General features: G+C 44.6%; 1 pseudogene across 1 annotated transcript in view; it reads right to left on the reverse strand.

Moving 5' to 3' along the window:
• LOC309667844 overlaps positions 1-8,544 on the reverse strand; it is a 41,421-nt pseudogene extending 32,877 nt beyond the window's left edge. The window contains exons 1-2 of the transcript in view: positions 8,522-8,544; positions 7,257-8,272 (exon numbers count right to left, since the gene is read on the reverse strand). The product of the transcript in view is annotated as an uncharacterized misc_RNA (transcript). The remainder of the gene's footprint in view (positions 1-7,256; positions 8,273-8,521) is intronic.
• Positions 8,545-12,001: the final 3,457 nt, after the last annotated feature.

Genomic DNA, 12,001 nt, shown 5'->3' on the forward strand with positions numbered 1-12,001 from the left:
ACCATGAGGTTTTTGTATAGCAGTCTATATATATATATATATTTATATATATATATATGCGTGTGTGTGTGTGTGTGTGTGTGTATATATATGTGTATATATATATATATATATATATATATATATATATATGATTGTTTTAAGTTGCTGACCTCTTAATTTCAAATGCACTTTAAAAATCCTGCATTTGTATTCTCCTCCCCTCATGATTACTGTTTTCGGTATCATATTTTACATATAATTGTTCTTTGTATACCTTAACTGCTTATTGTGGATACAGATGATTTCACTGCCTTTGTCTTTTAACCTCCCTACTAAGTTTGTGTGTAGATGATTTCCTGCCTTTACTGTATGTTTGCCTACTGGTGAACTTTCTCATTTTGTAATTTTCTTGTTTCTAGTTATGGCCTTTTCTTTCTTGCCTAGAGAAGTTCCTTTAACATTTGTTGTAAAGCTGGTTTGGTGGTGCCGAATTCTTTTAGCTTTTGCTTGTCTGTGAAGGTTTCAAAACCTTCACAGACAAGCAAAATGAACCTTTGTTCATTTTGTCTAAGTTGCTATTTGTGTTTTTATGTATGTGGTAGGTTAGTTACATTTCTTGACCTTGGAGAAGTGACCTCCTGTAGGAGGTGTCCTATGCATCCCAGCAGGGTACTTGCCTCTTGTCACCCAAGCTACATGCTCTAGGGATTTCCCCTAAGAGGGCTGCAGGGGTCCTTCTGTGTGGTGGGCTGACTATATGGGCAGTCTGGTGGGCTTGGTTGGCCTCTAGTCTGGTTGGTTGCCAGGCCCTGCGTTGTGTGGATGCTGCTGGCTACTGTTTACTGGTGCCTGGTGATGAGGTGGCTAGTTGCTGGATCCTAGGTGGCCCCGGGGCTAATGCTGCCTCACTGGTGGGAGGAGTCAGGGTCCTGAAGACTCTGGCACTGCTGCCCACCCACTGGCAGATGAAGCCAGGTTCTGGGGTTAGTGCCAGGCTACTGGCAGGCAGAGCTGGTTCCCGGAGTCTGGCTGCTGGACCCAGGGATCCCAGAGCTTGTTTCAGATCGTTGATGTTAGGGGGCCAGTTCCTAACACAGATGGGTATGGGGTCCAGGGTATCCCAAAGGTTGCATTTGTCTGCTAGTGGGCAGGGCCAGGGCCCAGCTGGCCCGAGGGTAGGGTCTGGCCTACTGTCGGCAGACTCTGTCCATAGGCTGCTGGATTGTAGTTTTCTTGTGTCTGGTGCCTGCCCACTGGTGGGTGGAGTTGGGTCTTGGCCCTCTGGTGGGAAAGGCCGTGCTTAGGGGCATGTCTAGAGGCAGCTGTGGGCTCTGGAAGTCTTTTGGCAGCCTGTCTGCTGATGGGTGGGGCTGTGTCCCAGCCCAATTAGTGTTTGGCCTGAAGTGTTCCAGCGCTGGTGCCTACAGGCTGTTTGGTGGGGCCAGTCTTGGTGCTAATGAGCCAAGATATCAGCCACCAGCAGCAATGCTCATGCAGTTGAATGTTCCTAAAAATGTTTGACACCAGTGTCTAAGTCCCCAGGGTGAGCCACAGCCATCACCCCCACCTCGCCCCCCGCCTCTCCAGGAGACTCTCCAAGACCAGCAGGTAGGTCTGGCCCAGGCTCCTATCAAATTACTGCTTTTGCCCTGTGTCCAGGTGCATGTAAGATTTTGTGTTCACCCTTTAAGAGTGAAGTCTCTATTTCTCCCAGTCCTGTGGGGCTCCTGCAGTTAAGCTCTGCTGGCCTTCAAAGCCAAATGCTCTGAGGGCTTGTCTTCCCAGTGCTGGACCCCCAGGCTGGGGAACCTGACTTGGGGCTCAGAACTCTCACTCCTGTGAGAGAACCTCTGCAGTATAATTATTCTCCAGTTTGTGGGTCGCCCACCTGGCGGGTATGGGATTAGATTACATCGTGAGTCTCCTCCTCCTACCCATCTCGTTATGGTTCCTTCTTTATGTCTTTAGTTGTAGAAGATCTTTTTCGGGTAGGTTGCAGTCTTTTTCATTGATGGTTGTGATTTTGGTGTGCTTGTGAGAGGAGGTGAGCTCAGGGTCTCTCTACTTTGCCATCTTGGCCGCTCTTCACCATGTACTTTTTATTCATGGCACTGAACGCAGGTTGCAGCTCTAATTTTTAAGTGCATGTCTTTTGGGGTTTTTTTAATCTCCCTTGTTAAAGTCAGTGCTCAATAACACCTAGATCTGCCTGGGTTTTTTTGGTTGTTGTTGTTCACTATTGTATCCTCAGCATCTAGCACATGTCCCTGAGAGACCACCTGTTATAATGCTCCCATTTAACATAGGACGAAGGCAAGGCTTAAAGAGTCAAAGGATTTCCCTGAGATGACATCGTGAATAGCAGGTCCAATACCAGCTCTGGGCTCCTCGAGCCCTGCCTGAGGCTTTTCCAATGTTCTTCACCACATCATTTATTATGGAAGGAGCCCCCAGGAAAAAATCTTCATGTGAGCTTAGAATGTGAGGTTCAGAGGTGCAGAAACTGCCAGTGGCTCCAAATATCCATTTCTTCTTCTCTCACATAATAATTCCGAGAGTTTTAGACCAAAAACAGGACCCTTATCCCAGCCTCCCTTAATGCTGTATGGCAGCATGTGATTAGGCACTGACCAATGGGAGGTGAGCAGAAGTGATGTAACCAACTCCTGGGTTGTGCGTTTCCTCCCCCTCTTCTCCTCTGGATGGAATGCTGATGTGTCCAGGAGCTATGCAGGACCTCAAGGACAAAGTCACCTCTCTACACCTCTCTACAGATGGGAGCAGCAATTTAAAAGAGCCTTGGTGTCTAAGGCCTTGGAGGCACCAATCCAGTCCTAGTAACTTCTCTCTTAAGTCAATCTTATAATTAATTTCTTTCTAGAGAAGCTCAAATCACAAACTGAAAATACTTATAAGTCCCTGTGTACTCCTTCCTCTTTAAGAAATATCTGCATTCCATTCTCAAGGCATTTATGATGATAGTGAGAGATTATTCCAAAGAAGTGACACAGATAGAGGTACAAACAAACAGTCAAAGAAACAAACTGTGGAGATACAATGAGAGATTGATCCAATCACAATGAGATAGAGAAAGTCCCAGGAAATACCAGCTATGATGAGGCTGTAAGACGAGGTGGATTTTCTCCATTTGCCATCAAATCTCATTTCCATCTTCTGTTTCCTTCTCTATATCCTGGGAGATCTCTCTGTGTCTCACGATGGCCTCCCTTTCCCTCTGGCTCCTGGTTGCTTTCAGTGGAAGGGAGACACTAACAGTGATTGGAAAGGCAGGAGGAGAGTGATTTGGGGATTTTTTTAGCTTCCTGGCTTTCTCCTGACAGGCTGTGTTGATGTGACTCTACATACAGGGATGTAGCCCCTGTCTGGTGGCCCTTTCCTACAGCCACAGTGACAACTACAGCTACAGCCCAGAGCCCTCCCTGAGTTCTAGTAACTTCTCCTTCCCTTGTCTTTCAAGCCTAGTGATGCTACGGCTCCCTTCTGTTACTTTCCTCAGTGGGGAGAGGTCATCATCCCATGTAACTTTCCCTAATCTGCTCATATTAGTAAATTGTCCCTTAATTAAACTCTTTTTAATCATTACATATTCGGCCATCTGTTTTCTGCTGGGAGCCTGAGAGATACAGAAAGGAAAAGAACATTTGAAAAGGAAGTAAAACAGATGATTGGGTTATTCACATCACTTTAGCTTTGGGATACATGCATGTGCCCTATCTTGCTCCCTGAATTAAGGACAGCAGCAGATTTCTCACCATGATAGCACATTTGAATGATTGAGAAGGAGGGGAGAGTGGGGATAAAGTCTAATAAACAGTATTGGTTCATCAATTCAGATCTTCATGGTTGAGGCTGACAACACCCAGAATTGCCAGGAGGGAGCTTCCTGTCTCCTGCCTTTTCCTGCTGCAGCCCCTGTGGCTTCCTGAATACTCCACCCCCAGGTGGAGTTATGTGAATGGGTACTAAGAGGAAAAACCCAACACTGGCTTTGGAAATAAACATTTGATAAATGTACCTTTCCTCCGTTCTTGTTGCTGGAGGTGACATGCAGACCCATGATGTAGGGAAAAGCCTCATGGGATTGACAATCTCTAGAGGATGCTTCTCTGCCTTGGCGAGGTGCCAGCAGGAGCAGGGGTGAAGCCTGGTGCCCGAGTGAGACTTATCAAGACGCTGCACAGTCCCTGTGATTTCCTGTAAACGGACCTGCTGGCAAATGAGAGTGTGGAGTTCTCCGAGTCATGATCCCTCATGAGATGTTTCTCAACATTTGGTCCAACTCTTCTCCTGTCTCTCAGCCTTTGCCCATCCCCACCGCATTCAGTGCTGGTCCCTGCAAGGGATTGTTGTTGTGGAGCCTTTTGCTGCCCAACTGTGTGTTTGGGCAGCAATGCCAAGAATAAAGCACACCCTCCTTACTTGTCATTCAAGGTTCTCCATGGCCTGTCCCACCCTTTCTCTTCATCATAGTAGTAACGCATACAGGTTTACAATTTCTTGCCAGTTTCAATTAAATGGTAAAAGTAAAAGTCTTCCTGAGTCCTATTCTCCAGAAGAAACAACTTGTTTCAGTTTTTTTTTTCTAAGTCCTACTATCAGTAAAGTTTATAGATTTGAATAGTAAACTTATATTTCTGATTTTTAATTTATCAGTATTAACAACAGAATCAGTTGATTCCCCATGTAAGATATGATTCCCCGCATGAGATTCTCCATATAAGAATTTAGAATATGGCTGAGATATTTGGAATTATCAGACTGGGAATTTAAAATAACTGTGATTAATATGCTAGGTATTCAATTCATTTTGGGGACAGAGAAAGTATTCTATATGATACTGTAATGGTAGATGCATGATATTCTGCATTTGTCAAAACCATTGAACTTTACAACACAAAGATTGAACCCTAACGTAAACTATGGAATTCAGCTTATAATAATGTGTCAGTATTGGTTCATCAATTTCAATAGATGTGCCACATTAGTGGAAAATGTTAGTAACAGGAAAAACTGTGTAGTGGAGTGGGGATGGGGAGAGGGAGTATATGGGAACGCCCTGTATTTTCTGCAAAATTTTTCTATGAATCTAAAAGTGCTTTAAAATATATAATCTATTAAAAATGAATAGGCAAACCACAAACTAGATGAATGTTTATAATACACATAACTCACAAAAGACTCATATTTAGCACATAAAAATGCCTACAAATAAATAATGGAAAAGGGAAAGAATGAAAACGGGCAAAAGGTAAACAGACACTTCAAAGAAAAACAAGTAGCCAATAAGCACATGAAAATATGCTCAATTTCATAAGTCATTTGGGAAATGCAAATTAAAACATAATGAGATACCACTTCACACTAATGAGCGTGAAGTGGTATCTCAATTTTTCACACTAAAATTCAAAAGACTGGCAGTTTCATACATCACTGGTGGGAATGGGAAATAGCACAACCACTTTAGAAGAGAGTTTGACAATTTCTCATAGAGTTAAGCATACATCTCTCTGTGACCCAGGAATTTCAGTTCAGGTTATTTATCCAAGAGAAATGAAAACCTATGTCCCAAAAAGACTTGAGTAAGGATGTTCACAGCAGCTTTATTCACAATAGCTAAAAGTGGAATACTGCACATATATCCATCAATATGAAAGTAAACTGTAGACACCCATCTAATGAAATAGTACTCAGCTTTATAAAGGGGACGAACTACTGGTATATGCAATGCAATGTTATAAGTAAATCCCCCAAATATTATGCTGAGTGAAAGAAGGCAGGAACAAAAAAAGTACATTGTATGAGTCTAAATATCTGAAGTCAAAGTTCAGGCAAAACTAATCTTTGGTGACAGAGTAGAAATGATAGTTGCCTCTGGGGCAGGAGGAATGACTCGGAGGGACATGAGGGACTTTTCAGAGGTAATGAAAATGTGTTATGTTTTGACTAGAGCTTTAGTCATATGGGTGTGTATTTATTTATTTTTTAAAATTTTCATTGGAGTATAGTTGATTTATAGTGTTGTGTTAGTTTCTGCTGTACAGCAAAGTGGATCAGTTGTACATATACATATATCCACTCTTTTAGATTCTTTTCTTATATAGGTCATTACAGAGTATCGAGTAGAGGTCCCTGTGCTATACAGTAGGTCCTTATTAGTTATCTATTCTATATGTATTGTAGTGTGTATATGTCAATCACATGGGTATTTATCGCCAAAACTCATTGACCTGTACACACTAATGATCTGTGCAATCACTCTCTCTTAACCGTACTCCAATTAAAAAAATAAAAAAATTATTAAAAGATGCAACATTTAAACTTAATAAATTATTTTTATAGAACAGGTAACAAAAAATATTTTTGTGCAATCAGATTACTAAAATCAATGTTGTGAGCTTTTTGAAATAAAAGGTAAATCTGACATGCATCCTATCCTCGGAGAACAGAGTCTAGTAAGACCCACTGCAACCTGCATGAAGGATTAGTGAGCCCCAGGGAGGGAGAATCAGGGTAAAGGTGAAGGGGCGGGAATGAGCAGGGGTGCACATGGGATTCTACTGGAGGGCATGTGGAAGGAAAGCACAGGAAGACGACCCACCTCAAACCTTAAATACGCTTTGATGTTGATTTATCTGGTTATAAAACTTAACTTCATGCTTGCAAAAGTTGAAAATGGTGAAGGCAACAAACTTAAAGATGGTGACTCAAATCTGGTAAATGGAGATTTAGCACAGGCTGGGCTTAAAAATTCATCATTTATTCATTCATTAAGTCATTTATTCAAGCTAGGGAGTCATTCTGACGCCTGCCAAAATCAAAGACTACTCTTTGGGGCTAGATTGAACTTTAATTCTTTTAATTGTATCAAAACAGATTGTAAGAAAGTGACCACAGAAACTTGTCAAAAATGTAATGTTTAATCCCTACCAAGTGTAGTGACCAAAGAAATTTAAGACCTTTCTTGCACTGCTTTCAACTTCTGCTGAAGGTGGGATTCTTCAACAGTGGAAACAGTCTTGGACCCCAGAGTTGGTGAAGCTCCCATGGGGATGGGGTGAAGGCCCCTGGGTGAGAGTCCTTAAGACACTGCACTCAGTGTTTGTATAACAGGCACCGTCTCACTTAATCCTCACTACCCAAATTATTACTTTTTTAACCGGTTTAAGATCAGGGGTCCAGAGGCTGAGAGAAGTTAAGAAAACCTCCCAAACTGATAGGGAGAAAATTGGCTCTCAAAGCCACATTTGTCTGACTGAGGCAGAGACTCTGAATCGGGACACCAGGCTGCTTCCTGACGCCTTCAGGGTTTCCTGAGGAAGGGTGCCTTTGCTTCCATCCACTTCTGATAGGTCCTCCAGAGCCTTCTGGAGAACCACCTTGAGGTCTGCCGTCCTCGCCTCTTTGGCTGCCTCTGCCTAAAGGAGCCAACGAAGTAGTAAATGATGACGCTGGTGCAGCTGGACAGGCCCAAGGCCACCAGCCAGTGATGACAGGGGAACACAAACAAATCATCCTGAATCCAGATTAAGAAGAACCAGTGGATGCCGGAGGGCAGGCCACAGAGGAGGAAGACCCGAACTGTCAGCACAGTGGTCACACACAGCCTGGTCAGCTGCATCGCTGGGACCTACAGAGGATCGTGACCGGCAGGGCAAGGCTGCACCCAGCGGGGAACACGGATAAGAACGTCAGCCACCCAGCAGTGATGAAATCAAACACCTGACACTAAATGCGACTAAAGTCCGTTAACAGGAGGCCACAGTACTTCCCTTCCAGGCTGCTCAGCAGCAGGGCACACATGATAGCCGATAAGCGTTTGGGGCGGTGGCAGCGGTACCAGACGGGACACAGGTCAGACAGGCAGTGCTCGGTGCTAATGTCGCTGAGAAAGCTCAGGCCTGTGAGGTAGGCAAAGGTCAGCACAGTGGTGAAGAAACTGGGGATGGGGCTGGAGCTGGAGTGGCAGGAGGTGATGAGCTTCTCCAGGGAACCTATAACGTGGCAGCAGGGGAAGACGAAGTTGGCTCCCCCCAGGTTGAGGATGGAGATGGAGAAGGCATTCCTGTGCAGGTGGAAGCCCAGGAGCCACAGCACAACTGCGTTTCCTGCCTGTGCTTCCAAGGCAATGATGATCATCAGCAAGACCAGGGTCAGGGTCGCCACACTGAAAGTTTGAGGAAGGTCCTGGTCACTTCGATTCATTGGTGTGAGTTCCGTCTCCCAGGCGGGGGTGGTTGGATCCAAGCTCAGAAACCCCCCACTGGTGCTCCTGGGAACACAAACAAGACGCGAACACCTGCTGTGTGATCATCGATCCTCACGGCCACCCTACGAGGTGGGAATCGCCGTCCCTGTGTTACAGAGGAGGGAATTGGAGCCTTGCAGAGATTAAGATACTTACCGAAATCCACACAGCCCTGGAGACCTGGAACCTGGATTCAAACCCAGTTCTCTCTGACTCAAATGCCTGGGCTCTCTCTACTGCAACACGGACTCTCTACTGACATGGGAATGTTACCTCCGCTCAACCTCCCAGGCCATGTCATGTCTGCAGGAGGAGAAAAATCTAGACAGGTTATGCGGGGGTGACAATAGGACTCTGAGCTCAGCATTCCTTCTGCCTGGGACAGAGATTACCTTTTAGGGCCAGGAAGACAGAAACCCCAGGCATGACGTGCAGACCATCTTAGTGACTGAGAGGAGTGCACCCACCAGGGAGAAAGGAGATCATGATTTAGGGTCATGAAGGTCATGTGACCTTTTGCTATGACAGGTGTGAATGAGTCAGGAGGCCTCTTGAGCTAGAAATGGCCCAATGTGTGAGCTTTGTGAGGACAGACGGTACTTTTCTCCATGCATTGGTGTGTCCCCAGTGCCCAGCTCTGTGTGACGGACACAGTTTAAGTCACTCTTATAATGGATTTCTTTCTAGAGAAGCCCAAATCACAAACTGAAAGTACTTATAAATACCTGTGTACCCCCATCTTAAAAAAACAATGATTACATTCCATTCTCAAGGCATTTCTGATGATAGTGAGAGGTTATTCCAAAGAAGTGACACCAGATAGAAGTGCAAACCAACAAACAGTTAAAGAAACAAACTGAGGAGGTACAGTGAGATACTGACCCAGTCCCAGGAAATAGCGACTGTGAGGAGGCTATAAGAAGAGATAGGTTTTCTCTATTTGCCATCAAGTCTCATTTCCATCTTCTGTACCCTTCTCTGCGTCCCGCGAGATGTCTCTGTGCCTAATTGATGACCTCCTTCGCCCTCTGGCTCCCGTTTGCTTCCAGAGGAAGGGAGACACTGACAGGAAGCTGGAGGGCAGGCAGAGAGTGATTTGGGTTTTTTAGCTCCCTGGCTGTCTCCCTGCCAGGCTGTGAGTTGGCAGTGGCAGTGTCAGTCTACCTGAAGACATAGCCCCTGTCTGGTGGCCCTTTCCTACAGCCATAGTGACAACTACAGCTACAGCCAGAGCCCTCCCTGAGTTCCGGTAACTACTCCTTCCTTTTCCCCTTTAGGGCCAGTAATGGTAACAGCGCCCTAGGAAGACTTGTCCTTGGGGGGGGCTTCAGCATCCTTTATAGATTCCCCTTAGCTGTGCCCACACCTTTGTAACCAGTCCCTCATTAAACTCTCCTCAGTGACCCATTATATTGTGCTCTGTATTTTCTGCTGGGACAATGCCAGATATAAGGATACAAAAAACAAAACAAAAAACAATGAACAGCAAGCAAATCTGTGAAACCTGAGGTTAGTAACAACAATTTAGTTTGGGAATGCAACGCCAGCATGCCATCTCACTCCCTAAATTAAAATTAGCAGAATATTTCTGTTTATAGTTGCAGATTTGAATGTTTGGAGAGAAAGGGAGCATATAGGGAGATGGAACGGAAGCGGAAAGAACCTGGTTGATCCCGTTTGATTCTCCCGTAGTCCAAGCTACCAGCAGCCAAAGCTTCCATCGGGAGCTTCATGTCTCCCGACTGTGGCTGATGGGTACCCGTGCCCCCTGCCTGCCTTACCCCAACATGAATTCATGAGCATGTGGACTAAGGAGGGGAAAACAAATCTGCCTTTGATCGAAGATAGTTCTTGAGCAAACTCTTACCATAACACCATTCTTCTTGCTGGAAGTGGTGAGTAGGAAAGAAAGAGCTTTCCTGGGATTGACAAACAGCAGAGAATGCTTTTTCACCCTCTGGATGAGGAGGTGCCTGCAGTAGCAGGAGAGAAACCTGGTGACCGAGGGAGGCTTATCAAGATGCTGGACAGCCCCTGTGATTTCCTGCACGAGGGGTACTGGCAAATGAGAGATCCTGGAGATGAGTGAGACAAGAAACCTCATGAGATGTTTCTCATTTGCCCTGACTCCAGTCGCTTATCTCAGCCTCTCTACCCATCCTACCCCATCCGGTCCCCTTCCCTGTGAGGAATGGCTGTCCCAAAGCCTTTTGCTGACCCCTGTGAGCCTGTGCAGGAAGCTGACCCACCAAGCAACGTGAGCTTCCGTAGCTAAAGAATAGTTTGCTTGGCATACAAGGCCCTGTGTGGCCTGGCTCACTTGATCTTTTAAAATTTAATCACAGAAGTAATGAGTGCACATTCATTTTATTTCACATGACACCAAGGTGTATAAAATGAAATGTAAAGGATCTCCAAATCTCATTCCCCAATAGCAACCAATGTCCAGTTTCCATTCTTAATGCTTATAGAAGTTAATATTGTAGCTTTATATAATAAAAAACTACATTTATATTTTTGATTTATCAATATCAACAACAGGATATATTGAGTTCCCTTATGAAAGATAAGGAATTTAGCATACCACATGCACTCTCTGTCACCTTCCTCCATCTACATCATGATATTTGTTAGCTAGATTATTTTTAGATTGTCTAGAGCCAACCAGTATTTTCAGTCTTAGCTCCTATGACTTCCTTTCATGTGCCCATGCTACCACCAAATTGAGTTACTTGTTTCCTTTGAAAACTTAACTATGAAGCATTTAAAGCAATCAGAAAAGTGTATTCACTCATGTGCTCCTTTACCCAACACTATTGTGTGCCTATGCTGTGCCAGGCTCTGTTCCAGGCAGTGACGATGTGATGGTGACAACACACAAGACTATGCCCCTTATGTTCCACAGGAGCTGGTGAGCTCACCCTGGGAGTGAGCGTGCGTGAAGAGGTTTGAGACTCAACATTAGGGCCTCCAACCTCCAGAGACTTGGAAGAAGAGGAGGACTCAGCCAACAGAGTAGTGAAAAGCAGCTACTGAAGAAGGAGTAAGCTAGGAGAGCATCCTAGAGACAGAATGGAAAAACTGTTCTAGAAGATGGGAGTGAGCAGTAGCATCAATCCTACTCAAGAGACTGAGTAAGGTGAAGACCAAGAATTGACCTTGGGATGTACAATAGGGAGTCATGGCCGATCTTGACAGGCATGATTCCAGGGGACGGTGAGGCTGGAAAATTGAAGGATGTGGGTTTTGGAGAGAATGGTGTGATATCAGACCTGGAAAACCCCAGAGAGTCAACATGAGAAGCTACCACAAAGACAGGTAGCTCAGAAAGGTGGCTGGGGACAAAATTACTCTACAGAAAGCAACAGATTTCCTCTGTATGAAAAAAAGTGAGAAACTATAATAAAATGAAGCTTCACCTGCTTCTGGAGAGAAAAAGAAATCAGTGAGGACTGATCAGCCCTACAAGAAATTAGAACACATTCTAAAGCCTCGGTGAATACAACAATGAGGTTCTAACATAAAAACAGGCAGAGAGATTGTTGGAGCAGGACAGAGGGTCTCAGGAATCAAACATAAATGCATACGGAATCCAGTATATGATAAAGAGGCCATTTCAAATGGGAGGAGGTAGAGATAAAATAATAAAAATAGTAAATTGATAAAAGTCATTGGGCAACTGGGAAGCCATCTAGAATAAAATACTGTAGGGATCATACCTCATATCTTACACCATGTTAACTTTAAAATGGA

The sequence above is a fragment of the Balaenoptera physalus genome (assembly GCF_965194825.1).
Source record: "Balaenoptera physalus genome assembly, chromosome: 10".
NCBI classification, from domain to species: Eukaryota; Metazoa; Chordata; class Mammalia; order Artiodactyla; family Balaenopteridae; genus Balaenoptera; species Balaenoptera physalus.